The sequence below is a fragment of the Rhipicephalus sanguineus genome, unplaced genomic scaffold (genome assembly GCF_013339695.2).
Source record: "Rhipicephalus sanguineus isolate Rsan-2018 unplaced genomic scaffold, BIME_Rsan_1.4 Seq280, whole genome shotgun sequence".
NCBI classification, from domain to species: Eukaryota; Metazoa; Arthropoda; class Arachnida; order Ixodida; family Ixodidae; genus Rhipicephalus; species Rhipicephalus sanguineus.
In genome coordinates, this window is record NW_023614932.1 from 65,411 (window position 1) to 87,301 (window position 21,891).

At 44.8% G+C, this 21,891-nt stretch overlaps 1 long non-coding RNA gene across 1 annotated transcript; it reads right to left on the bottom strand.

Annotated features, from left to right (window-relative positions):
* Positions 1 to 2,159: 2,159 nt before the first annotated feature.
* Positions 2,160 to 15,113, bottom strand: LOC125756607 (uncharacterized). Its single transcript, XR_007414631.1, has 3 exons — positions 15,078 to 15,113; positions 11,989 to 12,181; positions 2,160 to 2,170 (listed from the first exon to the last, which is right to left on the bottom strand). It is a non-coding gene; the product is annotated as an uncharacterized LOC125756607 (long non-coding RNA).
* Between the last annotated feature and the right edge of the window lie 6,778 nt (positions 15,114 to 21,891).

Here is a 21,891-nt window from a genome sequence, read left to right on the forward strand (position 1 = left end):
TAGCTTGTAGCTTGTCAATATCGTTGCGTAGCGTAGGTCCAAATCCACTTCCTCGTCGCCACTGTTATGTCCGGTGTTGTCGTCGGCCCATAGACGTACGCGGGGTCGCGGTAGTCTCAAAAAGCGTAGACAGCCTCGAACGGTTAAAAACAAGTTTATTCCTACTCGGATGGAGGCGGCAGCCGAACTGCCGGGAGAAACGATCGGTGGCTCGTTTGAGCCGAGCGGGGGAAGGGGAGTCAACATCTGGAAGTAGTTTCAGCATCCGGTCTTTCGCGGGGCTCGCTCGTGACACAGGGAGTGCTTGGAACACAACAGTTATTTCGTTTTTTTTCTTATTTCGCGCGATAGCGGTTACGGACACTGGCGGCGGCGGCGCACAACTACGGCGCCAAAATGGCCGTTAAAATGATCTTATAACAGCTTTCGCTGTAAAACACGGCGCACATGGGTAGGGACTATACGAGCGGACCGGGCGAGAGAGTTGCGAGGAGACAATCAGTGCCGTATAAACCCCGAAATAACGAAAACAATCACCGGCGCCCCTAGCGCCATCTGGAAGCTAAGAGTGATAGCGACTGCCCAGTCTTTTCCGTGCATGGGTGCGGATTGCAGCCTCGTCAAGATAAGGCCGTGACTATATAGGACGCTTATATGCATTTAACGCCAGGGGCGTAGCCAAGTGGGGGGGGGGGGGGTTGAAATCGCCCCCCACGAAAATTTCAATTTTGCTTGCGTATATACACACGAACACACACATACAAACGCACGCACGAACGTACATAAAGTATGGTTGAACCCCCCCCCCCCGAAAAAACTGTCGCTACGCCCCTGTGTTAACGCGATACATTATAGCGGTCGCTTGAATGAAAACTCGTCTGTGTCGAAACTAGAAAGAAGTCACCGCTTTGTTATTCATTTATTTATAAAACCTTGGGTTTGCTGGGAAAGTTAGTTCTTTAATTAAGGTTGATCACAGCACGGAGCCCTATGGCAATGCAAATTTCTTAAATTTCGTGAAATCGGTTTTTTAGATGTAATTACATTTTATTAAAAATTATGTATAACATAAAAACTTATAAGATTAAAAAAATTACATTACAAATTACAGCTGACCGATAGTTATGACATTGCATCACTCTTACTTTTCCAAAGCAGCAAAATTACTTTGAATTCACTTTTACAAAAGTTCATCATTCCTGCACTAAATCATGTACACCTTATTGGCCGCATATATATATACTGGGTGTCCCAGCTATCTTTAGCCAAGGGTTAGAAAATACAATATTAGAGGCAGGCGAGTGAAATCAGTTGCAAATTGCTGACAGCCACCTTGCGCGCTACAGACAATTTTTTGTCTTGTAATAAACTAATTTGTTAATTAGGACGATTTAACTAATTTGCTAAATATTGACTTTAGGCAAGAAATCCTGCTTGCAAAGTTCGAGAGCGTCCTCAAAAACCCCAACTGCATTATTTGCGATAAAGAAAGTCTCACGTATACCATTTTTTCCAAGCTGTAAAGAAAGCCCGCGAAATACAAAAAGAACCACGTGACTAGCGCGCACGCGCGCCGCGAGAATGCTGCCCTCGGCCGAGGTTTGAACGAACGAAATCACCTGCGGCCGGGACTCGCCGGCTCCGTTGCAGCGGTAGGCTATAAGTGGGCGGTGGTTTCTTGGCCCGTTGCCAGCCAGCTGCGCGCGTGACGGTGCAAGTTGTAGCGAGCGCGGGCCAAGAAACCACCTTTAACTTATCGGCCTACCGCTGCAACGGAGACGCCGAGTCGCGGCCGCAGCTGATTTCGTTCGCTCAAACCACGGCTGAGGGCAGCATCCTCACGGCGCGCGAGCGCGCTAGTCACGTGGTTCTTTTGTATTTCGCGGGCTCTCTTTGCAGCTTGGAAAAAATGGTATACGTGAGACTTTCTTTATCGCAAATGATGCGATTGGGGTTTCTGAAGACGCTCTCGAACTTTGCAAGCAGCATTTCTTGCCTAAAGTCAATATTTAGCAATTTAGTTAAATCTTCCTAATTAACAAATTAGTTAATTACAAAACAAAAAATTGTCTGTAGTGCGCAAGGTGGCTGTCAGCAATTTTCAAGTCATTTCACTCGCCTGCCTCTAATATTGTATTTTTAACACTTGGCTAAAGATAGCTGGGACACCCTGTGTATATATATATATATATATAATATATATATATATATATATATATATATATATATATATATATATATATATATATATATATGTACTGTCGAGTCCACTTATAACAATGCTGTTTATAACAATCTATCGGATATCATGATGAACAACGATGGCACCGTCCACTATTGTACGTTTTGTATGGTAAAATAAACCGCTTATTACGATCCTCCTCTTATTACGAATCCAGCTACAGCGCGCCAATGGCGTGCGCCGCGACCCGCATCACACCCCTTCCACGCTCACAGAAAATGGCTCGACGGCGCCGTAGTGATGCAGAACTATCGGTAAATTGACTATCGATAGTATTGATAGTTTTTCTGAAACTATCGATAATGTACACAGACTATCTATAGTACTACTGTCGACTAACTATGGATAGTGCAATTGGTAGTATAATCGTTACTATTATTAGCGATATTACGGCCGCGCGTGTTTATTGCTTTGTTTTGATGTGTTCGGGTTTCACCCACGAGGACTGTTCAACGTTGGCGCAGACCGCGCCGAAATGAAGCTTCACGATTGTTTGAGATCATTCTTTTAAGATTACGTCAAGTTTATTGGCATAGCTTACGTGAGCACCAGGCTGCTCCTCCGGCTGCACTTCGGCCTGCTCCTCCGGCTCCACTATCTGCCACGCGTGCGGGGAACCAAGTTTATTATGCCATGAGTTCGCGCTGTTGATCTTATACTATCGACAGCGTGCCATCGAATTTACTATCGATAGCGCATTGGATAGTATTTTTTAACATCGATAGTTCGATAGTGACTCAGCTATAGATAGTATCGATAGTGCCATCGATAGTTATGCATCACTTCTGCGCCGCTTACGATGGGAGCGAGAGGAGGAGGACCTTTCCTCTCGAACTGCCCGCTCGGAGCCGCCGCTTCGGCCTCTTCCGTGTGCCGGGTCACACCAGCGTTGGCTCGCACCGCTCGCTCGCCTGATCTGTGCGCCGTGCTTTGACTGCTTCGTCTCTTTCTGCACCTTCGTTTTACGCTTCGTTGCGGACGGGACATCGGGACGTCATGGTCGACGTCCCGGCGTCCCGTCGAGTTGCGCCGGAGATGTGGTCGGTGCTTAACGAAGTTGCGTCAGGTCTGTACGACTTCTTCATGCAGACATTGTTGTGGAAACGTCCGCGTGCCTCAGTGATCGCTGAGCGCATACGTGCTGCGGACAGCGGTGACAGATACATTCCACTGTAAAAAGTAGTGTCATGCTGCCTACTGAAGTCTTGCAAGCACTGGACATATATATACAGGGTATTTTTTTTTATAAAATAGAGATTTTTTCAAAAGGCTATGACAGTAAGGCTCCTGTGCTTTTTACATACGAACTCCACGTCGAGGGGCAACGCTTTGCCGCAGCTGAAATGACACTGTTGGGAATAATTAACAAAGACTCATTAATTAATATTTTAAATATTGAGAAGAGGGTAGTTGTTTCTATTAGAATGTTGTAGTTCGTGCCAATTGATGACATAGCCATTTTTTAGAAATCACGAAAGTTGCACGTAATTCGGTAGTATTTATAATGAAACATTAAGGGCGAAATAAACCCCATCGTGCCCGGCGCGCAGAAACTTGGCCTCTGTGCTGCGTCAGACCGGAATGGCCCGTGACAAGGAAGTGACGAATTGTGAATGAAGGCACGCCGAGGTCGTATTCTTTTGTGAAATGCGGCAAGACATCTCACTTGTGCAAGCGCAATCGCCTATACTTTTGCTTGTAGTGTTTGGTGCATTATCTGTTTCTTTTGATCTATGCGCCGGAAAACCGCAAAATCACCTGTTCTTTGTCTGGGAAGCATAAAACTCAAGGGCAGCCACTGCGGCGCTTGCTTTTTTGTTCAGACAGGCGAAATAGTTTTTCGCGCCTATTTATAGTTTAGAAAAGAAACAGACAAGCACTACACATCGCTGCAAACAATAAGCTGTTTACTTGTGTATTTCTGCATGCTTGTCTATTTTTATATGGAGATTGTGCTTCGGCGCGCCTTAAAGGAGTGGTGACACAAACATTCGGGCACAATTTGACTGTTGAATCACACTAAAAGGTGCATATAGGTGCCATATGTACAATATCAGCCACAAAGACAGCCTGAAAGGTATTTTAATGGGGTTTCGAAGTTTGTGAAAGTGCCGAATCGGAAAAATTAGCAAAAAGCGATGTCATCGAGTGGGGCCGTTTTGTAAACAACGTATAAGTCACGAGTTCTGGCCGGGTTACCCGAGGTGTGTACGAGACCGACAACGCTGGTGGCGACACCTGATGATGCATAGCCTAACCAGAGATCTACAAAATAACATTACAGCCCAAAGCATTAGCAGTGAGATAATTAGCAACTCACAGTATCCTCATAGCTTTTTTGCGACAAGAACAGCAACGCGACTGAGAAAACAGAAAATAAAAATATTGTAGTTGGACAAAACGCCACAACATGTCGCTGCCGACCCTGCGAATGCTGCTACTGCTGCAGGCGTCAGCAGCTCCGGTAACCAGGTATTCGCAAACGTTATAAAGTCTACAGACAAACTAAAGCTCTCTACTGGGGATCGTATTGCGTAGTGGATAGATGATTGCTTCGGCGTTCCGACGTGCTTACGAGGGATTGGTATGCCTTGAGAATGCAGCGTTGTCCAATCTAAATACGAGTCAGCAAAGCGTTTATCGCGTCACTTGCATGTACACATAAACACTGTTACAGAGCGCCAATGTTGTGATTTCACTGCTTCCTTCGTCATGTCTGAACCTGCTACTTTAGATATGATCCAAGCGTGAATGTTTCAGCACCTAATGCTGCGGCTACTCCAAACACCACGGAAAACGTCGGCCTCAGTTTGGACGACGGCGACGAGAACAAATCGCAGCCACCTTCGAGATTCGCGAAGTGAATCGAGCTTTTCTGAGTGATTTTTATACTCCTCCCAGTTCTTTCGTTCATCGTTGCACTAGATAAGCCCCATTGCTTCACGATTGAGGAAACCAGCACTCGCAACACTTAACTCAGCAGACGAAACAGGAGCGCTGACAACATGGCAGAAGCTGGCCAGTGACGTCACTGGCTCTCGCGGTCACCTGATACTATTTCTTAAGAGTAGGCCGACCACGTCACGGGGCCACCGAGTGCTCTTCGAAATCGAAACTGCCTCCGGTCGTGACATACGAGCATATAATTAAACATTCGTCTCGCGCTGCGGCAAATGAGTTTCGTTACCGCTATTAAACCATATATGCCCAGTGTCCTACAGATAGGACGCTTCTTTGATGCACTCTAACATCGCTATTTCTTTAGCTGATGACTAGGCCACCTACAGCACATCAAGCAGGCCTCACTCTCAACGTATGCAAGCCTAGACATTGCTTGCTTTTCATTCTGCCACGTGCCGACCGCTTTCTTCGGGCAAACGCATGCTTTGAGTGAAAGACGCCATGGAGAGGAAGAAGTGCACTTGAAATGCCGTCCGCTTTCTCCAGGCATATGCGTGCTTTCTATGAAACACATCATGAAGAAGAAGTGCAATGTCAGTCTGCACGTGAAATGTTTCAAGGCTTACGACATCCCCACATAGCACCCATAATGCCCAGTGTCCTATATGTATAGGACGGCTTGAACAACAGTGTTGCGTTTACCTGGCAGTAAATACAGAACTTCTGCTTTCTTTTGAGGGTAGAAAGTACATTTTTTTGTGAAAAAAACTATATTGTTTATCTCCATTTTTCTGAGTTTGGGCATATGGGTTAACGAGTCAGCAGCCACTGATTAACAGCAAAAATGAGAGGTTCTCAAATTTTCTTTCACCACTCGTTTAATTCAGATTTCGTCACTTCCCTGTCACGGGTAGTTCCGGTCTGACGTAACAGAGAAGCTACGCTTCCTGACCACCGGGCGCCTTCAGCTTTGATATCGCCCTTATTTGTGAATATCTCTAATTACATGCAACTTTCGTGATTTATAAAAAGTGGGTAGCCATAAATTTGCCTGCACTACAACTTCTAATATTAAAACTGCTGTCTATTCTGCAATTAAAAAGTGAAATAAGGAGTTGTGCATTAGTCGCGTCAGTCATTTTAGCCGCCGGGAAAGTATTTCCGCCACGATATACAGATAACGCGCGAAAACAACCCGACTGTCATAGAATTTTTATAAAAATTTTGCATTATATATATATATATATATTGTGGCGAAGCAATTGGTACTGTTTAACGGTTGCGTTCTCCAGCTGCTCCTAGTGGGTCGTCCTCTTATAAACGCCGCTCGCTCTCGGAGCCCGTGCTTTGGCCTTGACTGTCGCCATAGCGAATTGTCGCCGAGTCCCGTCCAATAAACCGCTTAACAATATAAAGGAAAGAAGTGTTAATTTCAGGGCTCGTTTTCTTTTTTATAGACAATATTAATGAGAAGTAACAGGCAATAATGCCAATGAAAGTATAGGGGATGTTTTTTTTTACTAGTAAATGTAAGGTAAATGTGAAGAAAGAAAAGTGGACGAAAAGACAGCTTGCCGCGGGCAGAGACCGAACCTGCGACCTTCGAATAACGCGTCCGATGCTCTACCAACTGAGCTACCGCGGCGGCCATCCCCCCGTCCACTTATAGGGTATATATGTACATTTAAACGTGGGAGCGTCAGTCAGCGCCGCCAGTAGCCATGACGGCGAGAGAGGGCCCGGACTAGGTGCCAATTTTGCTGTGAAATTTTGCTCGTTGTCTAGTTCCTCGTCGTTCATATTTTGCCAATTCTTTATGACATAAGGAAAAGGAACGTGCTGCACTTTAGTGATAAATTACAGATAAGGTGATAAGTTACTTTCGTGAAATTACTCGCTTGAAGTACTTCACAAGATTACTAAATTAACAGCCCACAAAAGGGGGTCATTACATTGCCGACTGCAGGGAGAAAAAAATTATTTACCGTGATTTCATTACTGTCATGTCTGGCTACGAAGTTGAGTCCATCATGTGTTTGAACGTCGGCGGGGCATTGCACGGTCCCAAAGGCATAAGTTTGAATTGACTGAGGCCATCAGATATGAGAGAGCAGTCTTTTCTCGGTCCGAACAAGTCGTCAATAGAAATTTTCCAATAACCAGAGCGCAGGTTTATGAACGAGAAGAATCTAGCTTCCCGAAACATTTATTGGTGTGATCCGTTTGTGGCAGCGGATCTACGTATGTGGAAAATTTTCAGCCGCGGTCCTCCTGCTCAACTAACACACCCGGCGACGCACCTGTTATCTAGCGAAGAAAGCCTCAATGAAAGAAGCCTCAATGATGCTTTTGGAGGGCACCTTATCAACTTTTCGTGGTATAACATGTCATTCGGAATGGGATACATGAGACGGTCGCTGTCTGGTAGGACTAGCATCGCCGGTATGTTTGATTGCGGGCAAGTGACGTCAGACCTGAGGGCTGGTCACCGAAATCGATGACCTTATATGCTGTTAGAAGATGACGGAGTTGGGCAGGATGACACGGCAGAAGTTAAAAGACAATCATTTTCGTAATTTCGTCGGGGGATGGTCTAGCTCCACTGAAATAACTGAAGGTGAACAAGTTCCAGCGTTTAATTTAGCAATGACGCATTCATCGAGTGCTCAGGCTATGGCCACTAAATGCCTTGCGGAGAGCTTGGGTAGAGCGACTGAGGTTTAAGAGTGTAAGATGCTCATGGTCATCGATAAAAACTCGCGAGATTATGCGAGACGGCAATATTTTGAGCCAACAGTGCGTCAACTAGCGAAGAAACTCTGCAGTGCCGCCGGAAACAGCTGGCAGTGTCGTCGATGTGAAACATGTGGCGTTCTGTTTGTAATCAAACGCAGTCGACAGAACGTAGGAAGGGTTACTGCGAGGCTGGAATATCAGCAAGTCGAAAGCGTTCAGTTAAAGGACGCCGGTTGTCCAGTCGATGAGGGTGGCCTGAGTCGACAAGAAATCTGAGCTAAGGTTGTCGTCGTTGGTGTGTCTTGAGGTACGGTGAAGAACGGCGAACAAGTCAGATATTTTGGGACCAGCCATGATAATGGGAGCTATTTGCGTACATTCATATAGGTTGCAGGACTTCCGTCTGCTGCACGATTAACACAGAAGTGGCAAAGTAAGTACTTCCTTGAGGCGACGACCAAAAATACACTCATCACGAAATGTAACATATGTGGCAGAAGATGGCAAGAACGAAGGGAATTGACAGGACTGGCTCGAAATGTTGGAAACGGCGGTGGTTGTAGCAGTGCCATACGTGTTCTTAGTGCGAAGACGAATGGTTGTAAAAATGGTGCGCGACGTCATCTAAACGGCGGCATCTGAAGAAAATCGGCCGATCGAAAGCCTGCGCAAATCACCTGAGTTAGGAGAGCGGCCATCAAATTGTTCCTGGAGCGGTACTTGGACGGTGTGACGGTCTTGGCGAAATACCGTTGCCCGAGAATTAGCAAAGGTTCAGACAGCGAAGACCAAACGTACGTGAAAACCGAACGCACGTGAAAACGAAGCCATGCGAAAATCTCGACGCCACTGTTTGGAAGACCAAGGGTCACCGCTTCAATTTCCCAGCGAATGATTCATGTAAGCTCCATTAGTGGTCGCCAAAGCGAGAGGACACTTTTCGCATAAGGACGTCGCAGCGGTGTTCGGCAACCGAGCGAGTCACTTCGCAATACGGCGACTTTTGGCATATTCGTCAAGATTTCAAAATAAGTTGTTGACATTTTTTAAATAATATTTGCCTTGTAAGAGAAAGTGGGGTAATTTTCCTAATGAAAATGGTACCTGAAGTACCCCTCCGATGCTTAGAATTAAGAAATATACTTACTACGAATGCGTCTACTCCGTAACGTCGTCTTAACATTGAAAGTCGGAGGGTATTCCTGCCAATTTGTGACGTGTAGTGGACATTTAGGCCGTGTTTTTTAAGTTTAGTAAGGCGTAGTTGATGCCTTGATGTCAACGTCGTAAAAGCTTAGCTAGTCCGAAACATCGGTCTCTTCATATCGTACTGTAACGAGTTTTGAGACAAATGTATTACAAATGTTCTGTCATCAGATTAGCGCCAAATAAATTTAATAAGCGTACACCTATACTTAACTTTAAGGTGTCGTAAATACTGCTGCGCCCAACAATTGTGTGCTGATATCTTGTAATGCGACTGCCATTCTATTTCTGGGCACAAGTTCGCCCAACAAACAGTTTCATCCTTACCGGCTTGAGTATTTGCTTTTTTCACTGTCATGACCACGCGACAATATTTGAAATGTAAGTGTACGCAATTCCTGCTAACGCAAGAGTATTTCGGGTCAATGATAGTAGACGCATAACACATTGCCGAAGTGTAGTTCGGCGCATTATCACGTGCTGGTTAGAAATTGCAAGACGTCTATGGTCTGTCCAACGTAATTAGCAAGTCCAATAATGCCAGCGTCTTAAATGCACGGTGACGTGGTCACTTCTGTGAAATACGTGTGCTGGACTTTTTTATGCTGCACCGGTGCGTTTCTCGTGCCACAGCAAGAGCTTTATTGTTTACAATTGAGGTGCCTCATCGTCGACGGGTCTGTAGACCTCCTTGACTGTCTTTGTGATGACGACCTTCTCGGTTGGCACAGGAACTACTGTAGTCGGCAGTTCAGACCGGTAGAGAGAGCGCGACGCAGAGAGCATTCCACGGGCGGTCGCACACGTTCAACTTGCGGTGTGAAGTGCAAGGCCACCTTTGCATTCCATCAGCATGGGACACCCTGCGACAGCAGTAACAGTGGTAGTGCTTTCAGAGATAAAGGTTGACCACTTGCAATGCTTTGTCAAAATACTGCGCAGGATACATGGTGGGTCACGTGTTTGGTGAAAAATGTTTGCGGGTCCACGAACGTAGCGGTAGGAGACCTGTCAGTTTTCGCAGATAGTTTTATCTCGCAGACAGGGTGGCTTCGTATTGTGTATCAATAGATAACTCGGATAGAAGAAAACCGATGCACTGGTTGCTACTTCTGGAGCGACTTACTACTAGGAACGTCACCTCACAGTTGCGACGGTTGTCAAGTCAAAGACCTGCCATCTCTCTTCAAACAAAAGGCGCAAGCAGAAGATGGCCGATCAAGAGGCCCGACTGTTGCTTCGCACAAGTTGGTTGATTAGCGTGTTGCATTTTTATATTATATTATCTTATCTGAACTAAACCAAATATTTCGTTTGATTTTTAAGCATTCCGGGCAGGCAACCACTTGCGATGTTCAGAGAGAAAAAGCGTAACAAAAAGAAACACTTGCTCCGTTGTCGATGAAATAGAGCAATATATTCCCAGAATATTAGAAGTGATGTTCGTACGAAATGTAAAGAAAATCTTCGAAGTTAAAACTTTCCGAAGTGAACGTCTAGTTTCACGACCGGGTGGACAATTGAGGCATTTTTTTTCTAAATTGTTTAAAACACCCTGTGTGGCCAACTATGTGAGCAATGACTGAGGGAGAGAGAGAAAGAAAGAATACAAAAAGGAAGAGAGGCCGAGTAGATTATATGTATAATAAGATATTTGTGCGCATCTGAGACAACCAAGAAAGCAAGAGAAGATATGATAGGACTACTCTTCTTTCCTTCAACCAAGCACCACTCTGCAAAATTATGTCTAGTTTGCTGCCTGCAGATGCGGAGGGGAATAAGGGGGTAAAAAGTGAGCGAGAAAGAGAAAGCCACGGGTGCCCACATTTCACAACACGCACACATTGCAGCGTATCCCAGGCGGTCGCTGAATTCTGAGCGTTGACTGAAGTAAACGCCGGACTACCGCGGCTCGAACAAGCTGGTTTAGATCCTAAGCTGACATTTGAGATGTCGACGGATTTTCTTCTACAAAGTTGGTGCCCTGCTTGTCGAAAGGAGCAGTTAAACGCTGCTCGATAGAATTTCCGCCGCGGCGTCATTTATTATCAAATGCTCTAGCTACATCGAACTTAGCTTTTTATTGAGGTCTTGTGTAATGCCCTACTATATACAGTGTAAGCGTGATAATCTAAGCATAGCAAAATTACGTGTGCACCTCTTCACAGGAAAATTTCGAGACCACTGTAGTCGCGGTTGTTTGTACACATGGGATAATATCACAAAACTTTCGATCTAGTGGGCTCAAGACAATGCTCCTGCCATTCACAGCTTTTATTGACAAGTTGCATAGGGGCGCGGCATCGAAGGAGGGTTGTATGTCGTCGGCATCGTACTCTCGGTGTAGAATTCTCTGACACTTTCCTTTCTGCGTCGTTAGCTGGAGCCAGGCAGCGTGAAAAGTCCGGTACCTTTTGCTTTTGCACATTAAATACTGAGAAATGTGAAATCTGCTGAGAGCTCTATACTGAATTGTAAGGTGGCTCCAGAGAATGCCTGCGTTGGGCCTGAGGCCTACTGAATGAGAATGTAGGAAGGCTAGCAGAATGGGCTGGTTGGCATTCCATAACGATTGTTCCATACTTCGACGAGAGAAGTGCGAAAAAGCGCTTGACTGTCTCCCTCTACTTCGCACCTGTCTCGTCTGAGTGTAAGAGTGCTGAAAAGGTTTCCTTCAATGTTACATGCATCATTAGAATACTTAACTATCTATCTATCTATTCTCTATCTATCTATCTATCTATCTATCTATCTATCTATCTCTATCTATCTATCTATCTATCTATCTATCTATATCTATCTATCTATCTATCTATCTATCTATCTATCTATCTATCTATCTATCTATATATCTATCTATCTATTAGTTCTCTCCTTTCAGTACTGCTTACTAATGTGCATACCTGAGCACAAACGTAGAATTGGGAGCAGTTGTACAGGTTTGGTAGGTAGGTGGCGTTGTCTCCCTTGTCGTCCACGGCAGGGCAGTCCAGGCGTTCTTGAGGAGCGACCGCCGAGATGGCTGCCACAGCCACGACGAATGCTACAAAAACGGGAGCCATCACTTTTGCTTGCATGACTGGAACTGCCTACTTCCTGGAACAAAAGAAAAAAAAAGGAACACGCGATATAGTCAGTATGACGAAGACGTGTGCACCAAGTTGTTGAAGAGTATCATGCCTATGCGACTGACACATGAAGTGGAAACGGACGATATTGAAAACTCGCTCAATCGGAAAGGAAGCCGGCCGGAGAGACGATGCTCAAGGTTATCTCAGCGCACATTCATTCCCCTCGCACGTCCACATATACAAAGTGACCGTTGAGCGGCGATGCGCATGCGCCACGTAGGCGTGCGAAAAGTATACTAAGCATACATTTGGAAGTTTCGCATCACTATGATAAAGGAAACGTGTTACGTACTTCGACTGTTTTTCCACTTGTAATCATGAACCAAAAGCCAAATGCACACCCTACTGTTGTGACTATTGCTAAGCAAAGCGAACGGGAATAACGGAGATGAAAAAATTGGCCGCGAATCTGCGTGCTTCGCTGCAAATGTTGTCGAAAGACGATTGTCTTGTGCCGGCTGTACTACACGAGTCCTCCTCCTCTATGTTGAGCCGCGGCATCTGGCTCAGTGTCGTATTTTCTGCGCAGCCTAAGAAACACTAGGGTCTTTAGAATGACTTATCTATGTATTTTCTAGTAAAGGAACACACCACCTAATACTTACGTATTGATGTTGGCATATATGCTTAATATGTGCTTTTTGATCGACAATGTTCACAAGTGTAAACGGCCGTACCAGTTCAAGATGCCTGGGCGTTCACAGATTAGTTAAACCTTGGCTGGGTGGCTGAATCCGATGACAGACAGACAAACAGAAAGACAGACAGACCAAAATTTCTGCGTTTGAGTTCGCCAAGAAAGACTATCGTCTTTAAAAGCTGGTTGTAATATATTGTCGCGACGTCAAGAGAGAGGTCATAACAACAAGATCGAGAGAAGAACAGCAGGTCGGTCTTTTAAATACCGCGCGCCAGCGAGTTCTTCTTTCTTCTTTCTGGCTCCTGTATAACGCGTATGAGCCTTTGCGCTGTCGTCTTTGTCTTTCTCATATAGCACGCACGTGGAAATATGTGCAATACCAATGCCAGTTAAATGACTGCCACTAATCTCGCTCGCACATTTTTCCTATATCACTGCCTCGTCTTGATGGCATACCCCCATTTTCGAAATCTTATGTGGTGCTCTCTGCTACTGCCATTCGCCGTCCTCGGTCCTGGCGCAGATATTTCTCCGCGGTTTTTAAAGACGATAGCTTTCTTGGGGAACGTAAAAGCAGAAATTGTGGTCTGTCTGCCTGTCTTGCTGTTTGTCTGTCTGTCACCTGATTCATCCACCCGGCCAAAGTTTAACCACTTGCTGAACGCCCAGCCATCTTGAACTGTAGCGCCGTTCATACTTGTGAACATTGTGGATCAAAAAGCAAATGTTACGCATATCTGAGGCGCAACATCAATACATAAGTATTGGATGGTGTGTTGCTTTACTAGAAAATACGTAGGTACGTAATTCAAAAGACCGTAGTGTTCGTTAGGCTGCGCTGGAAACGCTAGTGTTTTTTGGGTTGCGCTGCAAATGCGATGCTAGATTCAACATTAAGGAGGAGGACTCATGTAGTACGGCCGGCAGAAGACTATCGTCTTTCGACGACATTTGCAGCGAAGCACGCAGATACGCGGTCAATTCTTTCTTTTTTTAATTTCGGTGGCTGAGCTAATAAGGGATGGAATCAGAGTATCCACTAACGTTATAATGTCCTTCATTCAGTATGCTCAGCAAATCGAGGCTTCGTATTTGACATTGCCCATTTGCTAGGAAGCAGTGATAAGGGTATTTGTAGTTGTATTTCACATAACATGCCGAATTCTAAAACTCGGAAGAAAGGTGAAACTATACCAGACCTCTAGAACAGAGCTAGCTTTCAAAGCATTCAACTAGCCTGCACTAATAGGCTGCTCAGAAGGTTTCGTGAACCGGTCTGTTGAAGGTAACTGGGATGTGGTGTAACTGGGAAGTGCACCAACCAATCAAATAATGCATCCCGGAACGAAGGAAGCCCACGTGCCCCTTGGTTTGTCGTAATCTTAGGTGTTTGTTGGTCAGGAAGAAGCGATTCTATCGTTTAGCTAAACTAGGGCGGGCTAAATTAAGGAGGCTTGTCTATCAGCCAGCCTTTGAGGCTTAGGCACAGCACTCAAATCTGCTAAATGCTAAAATGTCCGCAATCCTGCCATCTATGCTGAACCACAATGTTAGAAAATTTTGGCGCCTCAAAAATCCAGCACACAGCTCATTCGTCGCGCTAAAAGACCAGGACGCGACAACTTCCTAACAGCCTATACTACAGGAAAAAACCTATACTACAACAATAAATTAATGACGCGTCCTTATGAACTCTGCTTTCTTGTGTACGTGCAGTATGTAGTACATGATGGCTATTTCTCCTGCAGTATCCGTCGTTTCTTAACGGCAGAGGGCAGAATTAGAATTGAGCAAGAGCTCGTTTTTTTGTTAGACACAGCCTAATGAAATCCAAAATACAATGAAGCTAAGGAAGATATAGGGTAGATTACTTGTATGTTTGGCTATAGTATTGTAATTGTGACATAAATGGAAAAGAAATCAAGTAGCTGGAAAAAAACCTTTCGCGGGTAGAAACCGAGCCTACACTTTCTGATAACGCGTCCGCTGCTCTACGAGTTGAGCTGCCCACACTCCCAGGGTATACGCAACATGAAATACTTAATAAAGTGGATGGGAAAGCAGGCGGTGCTGTAGCTCAACTGGAAGCAGCTTTCGTCAAGACGTTCAGATAACATAATGCTAGAAAATGAAGCGCATTTATTCTCGTCAGCGTGTTACGCGAGGACACGTTACCCAAGCTAATTTTGTCGAACATGTTATGGAAATCATTCGTACTCACCTGCAACTCTTCACACAGTGCCGCGTCGTCGCTCGAGTGCCTGACGGTCATCTTCAGACAGTGGTCTTATATACAGCGCGCAATCAGCTGAAATTCACTTTACAAGGCGTCGTATTTGATAAGCGCTGCTTGGCGTCATCGCTGTGCGTGTTTTACAACTGGCTCAGTTCTGATGTGTGAGCTTTAGATCGTCGCCCGCTGATGAGGCAGACCAATTTGAGAGCAGGGGTTGCAGTATAGTTACCCAATCGCTGAATGCTTCTGTGGCCTGGTCGTCTTTTGTGGCTGCAGCCGGTGGAGGTAATCTCAGGATGCTTATCCGGTGCTGTATGTCAAAGAGTTGTAGGATGCGTGAGATGCTTTGCATGAAATTGCTGTCACGTGCAAATACAGCTCGTTGGTTTTTATAGAGCACTTCAGCAATGTACGAATGCACGCGGAATTAGATATTTATTTCGGGCAAGTTTATTACGCGTGCAGTTTGAGGATAAAGCTAAAGGAGCGCCGCAGGCGCCAGGAAGCTACGAAAATGGGGTATTCTTTGGTCTGGTATCTCGAATTTAAACATTACTTCGCTATTAGGTTTACCTATTATGACTTTTGGAAACATCGCCGAGATATTTTTGTAAACAAATACCAAACGAATTACTTATGCGTTAATTAGATATCTCAGTTTTATGAATTGTAACTAGATTGTATAGGATCTCGACGCGTTTTCCTTCAGCTGAACATTTAGCGCCTTCAGATACATATATCAAATTCGCTGTCCTTTATCATTCGTAACCAAAAAAAAAAATTTCCATCCATACTTGTCAATGTTAACGGTGTTAACGGAGTACTTCTTATGCGCAGAAACAGCAACACTTGCATGCAGGGCGTTGGAACGAAATGTCTTTCGTTTTGCTTTTAGTTTCGTTCCACCGGAAAGAGTGCCGTTACGTTTCTTTTCCGGAAAGGAAAAAAAAAATGTTCCGTAATGATTCGTAAGGATTCTTTTTTTGTATGCAAAAATTTGAAGTCAGGGTTATGAATGAATGAATTAATAAACCTCATTTAAAGTCGGGGCGAGGGGGGGGAAGAGGGGAATAACCCCTGACCCGTCCCCACATGACGTCAGGTGACGGCTTGAAGACCTTGGACCCCGGCGGCATTTTCGGCTTGCCGGACGGCCCAAAAAACATTTTATTTGCGATGTAGTTACTTGCCCTCCTTTTAAGAAAGTGGGACAAAGTAAACAGGTTGTTCAAAGGAGCGGAAGTAACTGTACCATGAATTTCTATTAACTAGTACACACCAGTATTAATTTGAAAGTTATCGTATTTATTTACTCGAAAGACAAATACGAATCCTTCGAGTGGGCTCAATGCTTTGAGTCAAGGGAGTGGGTACGATCTCAGAAACAGCGCGTCATTGAGTGTACTCTCTGATGTGCGAGACCGCTGTTCTGAAAAAAGGTCGCCAGACCTGCTCGGAACACGCAGCACAGTAACAGCGAAAGCTGGAAGAGCGGAATTGTAGATCCCGTTGCAGAGTCTCTTGGGGCAACTAATACAAGTACACATGCAAGGTACCCACTACGCCATAAATCATCGCAATTTTTCTGAAGTAACGAAGTTCCCACTATTCCATTTTTCGTCATTCTTCGGATAATCGTGGTACACAATTCACATCTGTAAGGCACTATGTGCACTTTGTGCTGTGGCTGGTGGTGATGAAGAATTATGGCCGCCTCCATTCCATTCCAATTCCATTCCGGGGAATTAAAACTTGCCGTAATTCCATTCCTTTCAATTCCTCGGAATGAAAAAACTTAGCCCATTCCCACTCCTGGAATGGCCGGGCAGTTCAATTCCATTCCTGTAGATCCTCAACGTAGGAAACGCATCTCGATTGTTTTATCGATTTAAGAATGAACGCCCCATAAAGCTGATGTCATCAGATGAATTAGGAACTGCAAAAGTACGCAAAACACGTTACCAAGGTCGAGGAATTGTAGCTTGGTACCTATCTCGTGCAGTACAACCACCCTACTAATTTCTATAGAGGCAGTTCTCCCGCTACCTAGTTTGCATGTTCAGCATGTTTGAACGAATGATGATGTTTAATATTGTTTAAGCTTAAGTGTGTTAATGATAAATGACAACATAGCGTATTTTTATTCGGACAAAAGTAGTATTCAAGAAGACTAAGCAGATTTGCGATGCGTCTGGAGTGGTCGTGAATATGGAGAAAATTAAGATCTGTTTAATGGGGAACAAAACCCTGTAGATCTGCTGGTATTAGTTGAAACAGTGCATCGATCAGGCAGCTTGTGCCTTTGCATCGAATACGGAACATTGGGCCGCACTCCACTACTCTGGTTTGATTTATCAGTTTTCATCTTTACACTTTCACCTCCTCCCTCCTTCTTTTCCTTCTTTTTTGCGGCAGTCTCACGTGATGCCTCATGAAAGATTAACAGTTGATAGCTTGTGCCCTCGTTTTCTGGTTCTGTTTTTTTTCTGTGCCTTGAAAGTGTCTACTGTTACCGACCATGCAGCGCGAAACTCAGCAACCTATGTTCAACTTGTACCAACTAACCCAAAGGAGTGTTTTATTGTAACGAGTATGACATGTCCACACCATGTGGATCAAATTTGCTGCCTCATCACAAAATTTGCACTGTGACGTGAATACTTCTGGGTGGCACTTGCTGCAGGGTATGGGGTTTGGAAACACCAGCGTCTGTAATTTTCGCCACATAGCTTCCCTTTCTTACTGAGCGATCTGTCCACTCCCGGGTATATTTGCCGATTTAGTCTGTAGCGTGCTGTGATTTCTTGGTATGCACGCATATCCTCTCTTCTGTTTCTGATTTCGGCAACTTGACAGGTTCCAAGGGTCGACTGGTGTGTGAGACCCCGGGCGGCCAAATGAGCCTCTTCGTTTCCTCTAAGTCACTGGTGAGCTGGTGCTAGAGGAGCAGAATCATCTCTCTGGGTCCTCCTACCCTGTTTAATATACGTACGGCAGTCTCCGCCACCCTTCCCGATTCCTCACAGCTGTCGCTGATGACCACCATATACGCTTGTGGCCACCGCTAATACCCTCTTTTTACTGATGGCCAAGATTATTGCGACTTCTTCGGCTCCTACCGGCCCGACCCACTGACTGTGCAACAAGCCATCAGGATTCCTTTTTCCCAAACTGCCGCTGCCGTGTGTGCAGCTTTGCTCTCATATTACGTAGCGTCCGTATATAGGACGTCCTGTCGACTGGTGTACTTAGCTTGCAATGCCTCCACCCTGTGTTTACGTATGCCTTCTTGAAAGGTAGGCTTCTTGTTTTTGGGTAGCAGATGTATCTTTATCTTGTCCATGATCTGTCCCAGTATGTTTTTTGAGCGCACTTGCTAATGCTTAGGCTCGTAGCCCAATCTCTTTAATATTGCTCTCCCCGTTTTTGGTCCGGGTAGCCTTTGATGGTGCGCGGTAACGGCAGCCTCAATAAGCTCATCGAGAGTGTTTTATGCCTCTAACTTCATAAGTATGTCGGTGGTCGTGTTTGACTGGGGAGGTAGAGTTTCTCCTGGCGTGCATTGACTGATTTTCTAATAAAGTTTTTTTCTCACTTCTCTCTTACGTAGCCGCCTCGGCTAACTTACAATAAGGAACACACATAAACCGAATGACGTTGTCAGCACTGGAATATGCTACCAAATGGTAATTACACAGATCAGTGGCTCATGAGTACAATTTCCAATGTACTAAATTCAAATCATCACGACGTTGCGTAACGATGTTAAAGGCCACTTCAAATTAAGCTTGTTCTTGCAAAATTTCTTTTGTGTTCTGAGATTTCGGTCGCACATAATGGTGCTTCTTCCTGTGGAAACTGGTGCAATTTGTGTCTGTGTTATTTTAGCGCCAAAAAATTTGGTTCTGTACATGACTTTACGCACATGAACACGTATCACAACCTTGTGCTTTCACATTCTACGCTGGTTATTTGTGTGGTTGCCATAGTTACGTGTTATCAGTTTGGTGATTTCGTCGACTTGCGTTGATTTAGGAAGCGAAAGTCAGAGGTCAAACTCTTGTGTTTTGTACACCCAGCTTCTCTTTGACGTATTGTGCGGTATTAAAATTTGTCCTTAGAACTTATGAGGGAGAGAACCCGGCTTTCAGCCTCATCGGCAGCTTTTATTTTCAAAGTTCTTGGAAAACTGAGGCTTTCGTGCGCGAGTGCACTTGGTATGCTTATACAAATACCAATAAATTATTTCGTAAAAGCCTCAAGGCGTACACGGGCAGCGTGACTTCAAGGTACTGGCTGAAACAGCCTGACCGGGCTACATTCGCGGTGTACTTTGGAAAAGCCGCCTGGGAGAAAGTTCTGCTGTACTTCACCTTGTAATGCGGGAGGGTTGTGCAGCGCCCTTTTTTGAGACAGCCGATGCAGAGTTATTGCGAAGGTTTCCTGTTTGCGAAAACTGGAATATAAACGCGGAACACAAGCTGCGAAAGTAAATTTGCCACAGTGTCGTGTGTATACGTCTTATATCAAGTGCTGAATGGTAAATACGCTGTTCATGATAACTGCTTTTCAGCCTAAGCATGCCTTAATTACGTTCGTTTACGTTGTTTAGTAGCGCTGAACTTACGCCTTTCTTACCTTTGTTTTTGTTGCCACAGGTAGAGGTGAGCAAACATAAAAGTGCAGCTTGAACGCGCAAAGATACGGGCGGTGTTCGCAGCCAGAAATGCACGCTCTGCTCAAAACGCTTCGTTATCTTAACTCGGTTGGCAGGGAACGCGTAAATACCACCAACTTGTGTTGTTAGAGGGCAACTTCTACTCAGCCCGGTCGGCGCTGGTTTCAGGCAAATGAAAGCATAGATAGCAGCATGCTTGCTTCGTCAGGCCTCCAGGACCCTTGTTAACGTTTCCTAGTTCTGACGCACAAAGCGTCGTTGCACAAAGGCGGCTCTTAACGATGTGTCAACCGAGAACACGTGCTTTCTCTTTAATGCACGCGTCAATAATTTGAACGGAATTGAATGTTATTAAACGAAATATGATAAAAAACACATTGCAAGCATCTGGACCCTTAGCAGAATGCTAGTATGGATCCATGCAACTATAAAATACAAGCACGCACAGGCAGGACACAGAGATATACAGTAACTTAACAACATGTTTCTTATCTTAGTTTACAGAACGTAATGAAAACACTTAACTTATACATGACATTTAAGCATCAAAATGAAAGCATTCTGTTGATTTACTCGAACTAGTAGGTTCTTCCGCAACGACGTGCCAACACTAGAAAGTCCCCTCTTCCCCGTATACAAGTTTAACCACTGGTTTTAGGAAGTTACCACAGTGAGGGTCTCTTGTTTTCAATTGTGAAAGCATAAAGAAGGAGCAGTGATTGGGAGCATTATTGTTGTTTTGCAATTTATAAGTTGCTATAGGGGCATGATTTGGTATTCACGAAATAGTGGTTTAGTTGACATATAATCAATGGTGCGTCTTTCCCGTAATATTAGTGGCCTTATATAAAATCGTATGTATGTCACCAAGCTTCGATGCAATGTTACAATTGAATATGAAATAATGCAAAATAAATTGTTTTCAATGCCATTACATCGAAGTGCTGGCGGCACATAAAAAACGTAAAGCAGGCAGAGCAAGGCTTGTTAATGGTCTAGTTGGTGGAGTTCTTTGCACAGAGAGTGAACATGAATTTTCTAGTTGAAATCACGGTCTAGTACTTCGCCAAGGTGTGTTAGGTTCTTTCGTGTTTCTCCACAGGACTGTGGATTTACGCTTTGAGTGTAATTTGTTGCAGGTTCCATCCCTGCTGGGGTCACGTCGTCTTTTTGTCGACTTTACTTTCTTCATATCTGTATCACATTCACTACAATGCACTTAAAACAGTACAATTAACGTCGCCTATACATTCCATGGCCTCATCATCTGTTGGATTTCATTAACGTTGTGTCAAGCGAAGAAACGAGCCGTCAAAGTTCTATTCCTTCATTTATTCATAGCGAGGTTCTCGTTCTGGCAGACTTGATGCCTTCAGGTAGTATGCGACAACTTATTGGCCGGCTGTCCGCTCGTTAAAAGATCACGTGCTAAGTGACGCCAGCTGGCAAAAAATGAGTGTTCCATATTCACCGTCCTGTCCTGCGAGTGGCGTCGACTAACATTCCCAGGATTTGCATACACATAAATGCTGCACAAAGTGGACGAGGCGACGATCGCCGTCGTCGCTCATTTGGTAAGAGCATCAGGCGCGTAATCTGAAAGTAGCAGGTTTGGCCCCTACCGGCGGCAAGTTGTCTTTGCGTCCACTTCACATTCTTCACATCTATATCACAGTTACTACAATACACTTTAAACAGTACAGTTAACGTCCCAGATGCTTCCTTGCTTTCAATATCTGCTGGTTTTCATTAACGTTGTGTGAAAGAAACAAGGCCTCACAATTACAATCCTCCATTTGTTCATGTGAGGTCATTTGACATGGGAGATAAGCTTACACCGGCAATACGATGCTTCGTCGGAGCACCCGACAATATAATTAAATGGCAGCAATGGGCCTATGGCCACCCACAAGGCAGCGGAAGGAACACAGAAGAAACGAAAACGTTTCGATGGCCTCAGGGACGGGTGACATGGAAGCTTGTCGAGGAGTGTTCGCGGCTGTCTACAATAGCGGGCAGCAGCTGTTAGCAGAAATGCATCTCTCGAGGCTCAGAAAAGATATCAGTGTGCTTGCTGTATGACATACTGCCGCTAGTAAAAAGTACACACACAGAAGAGAG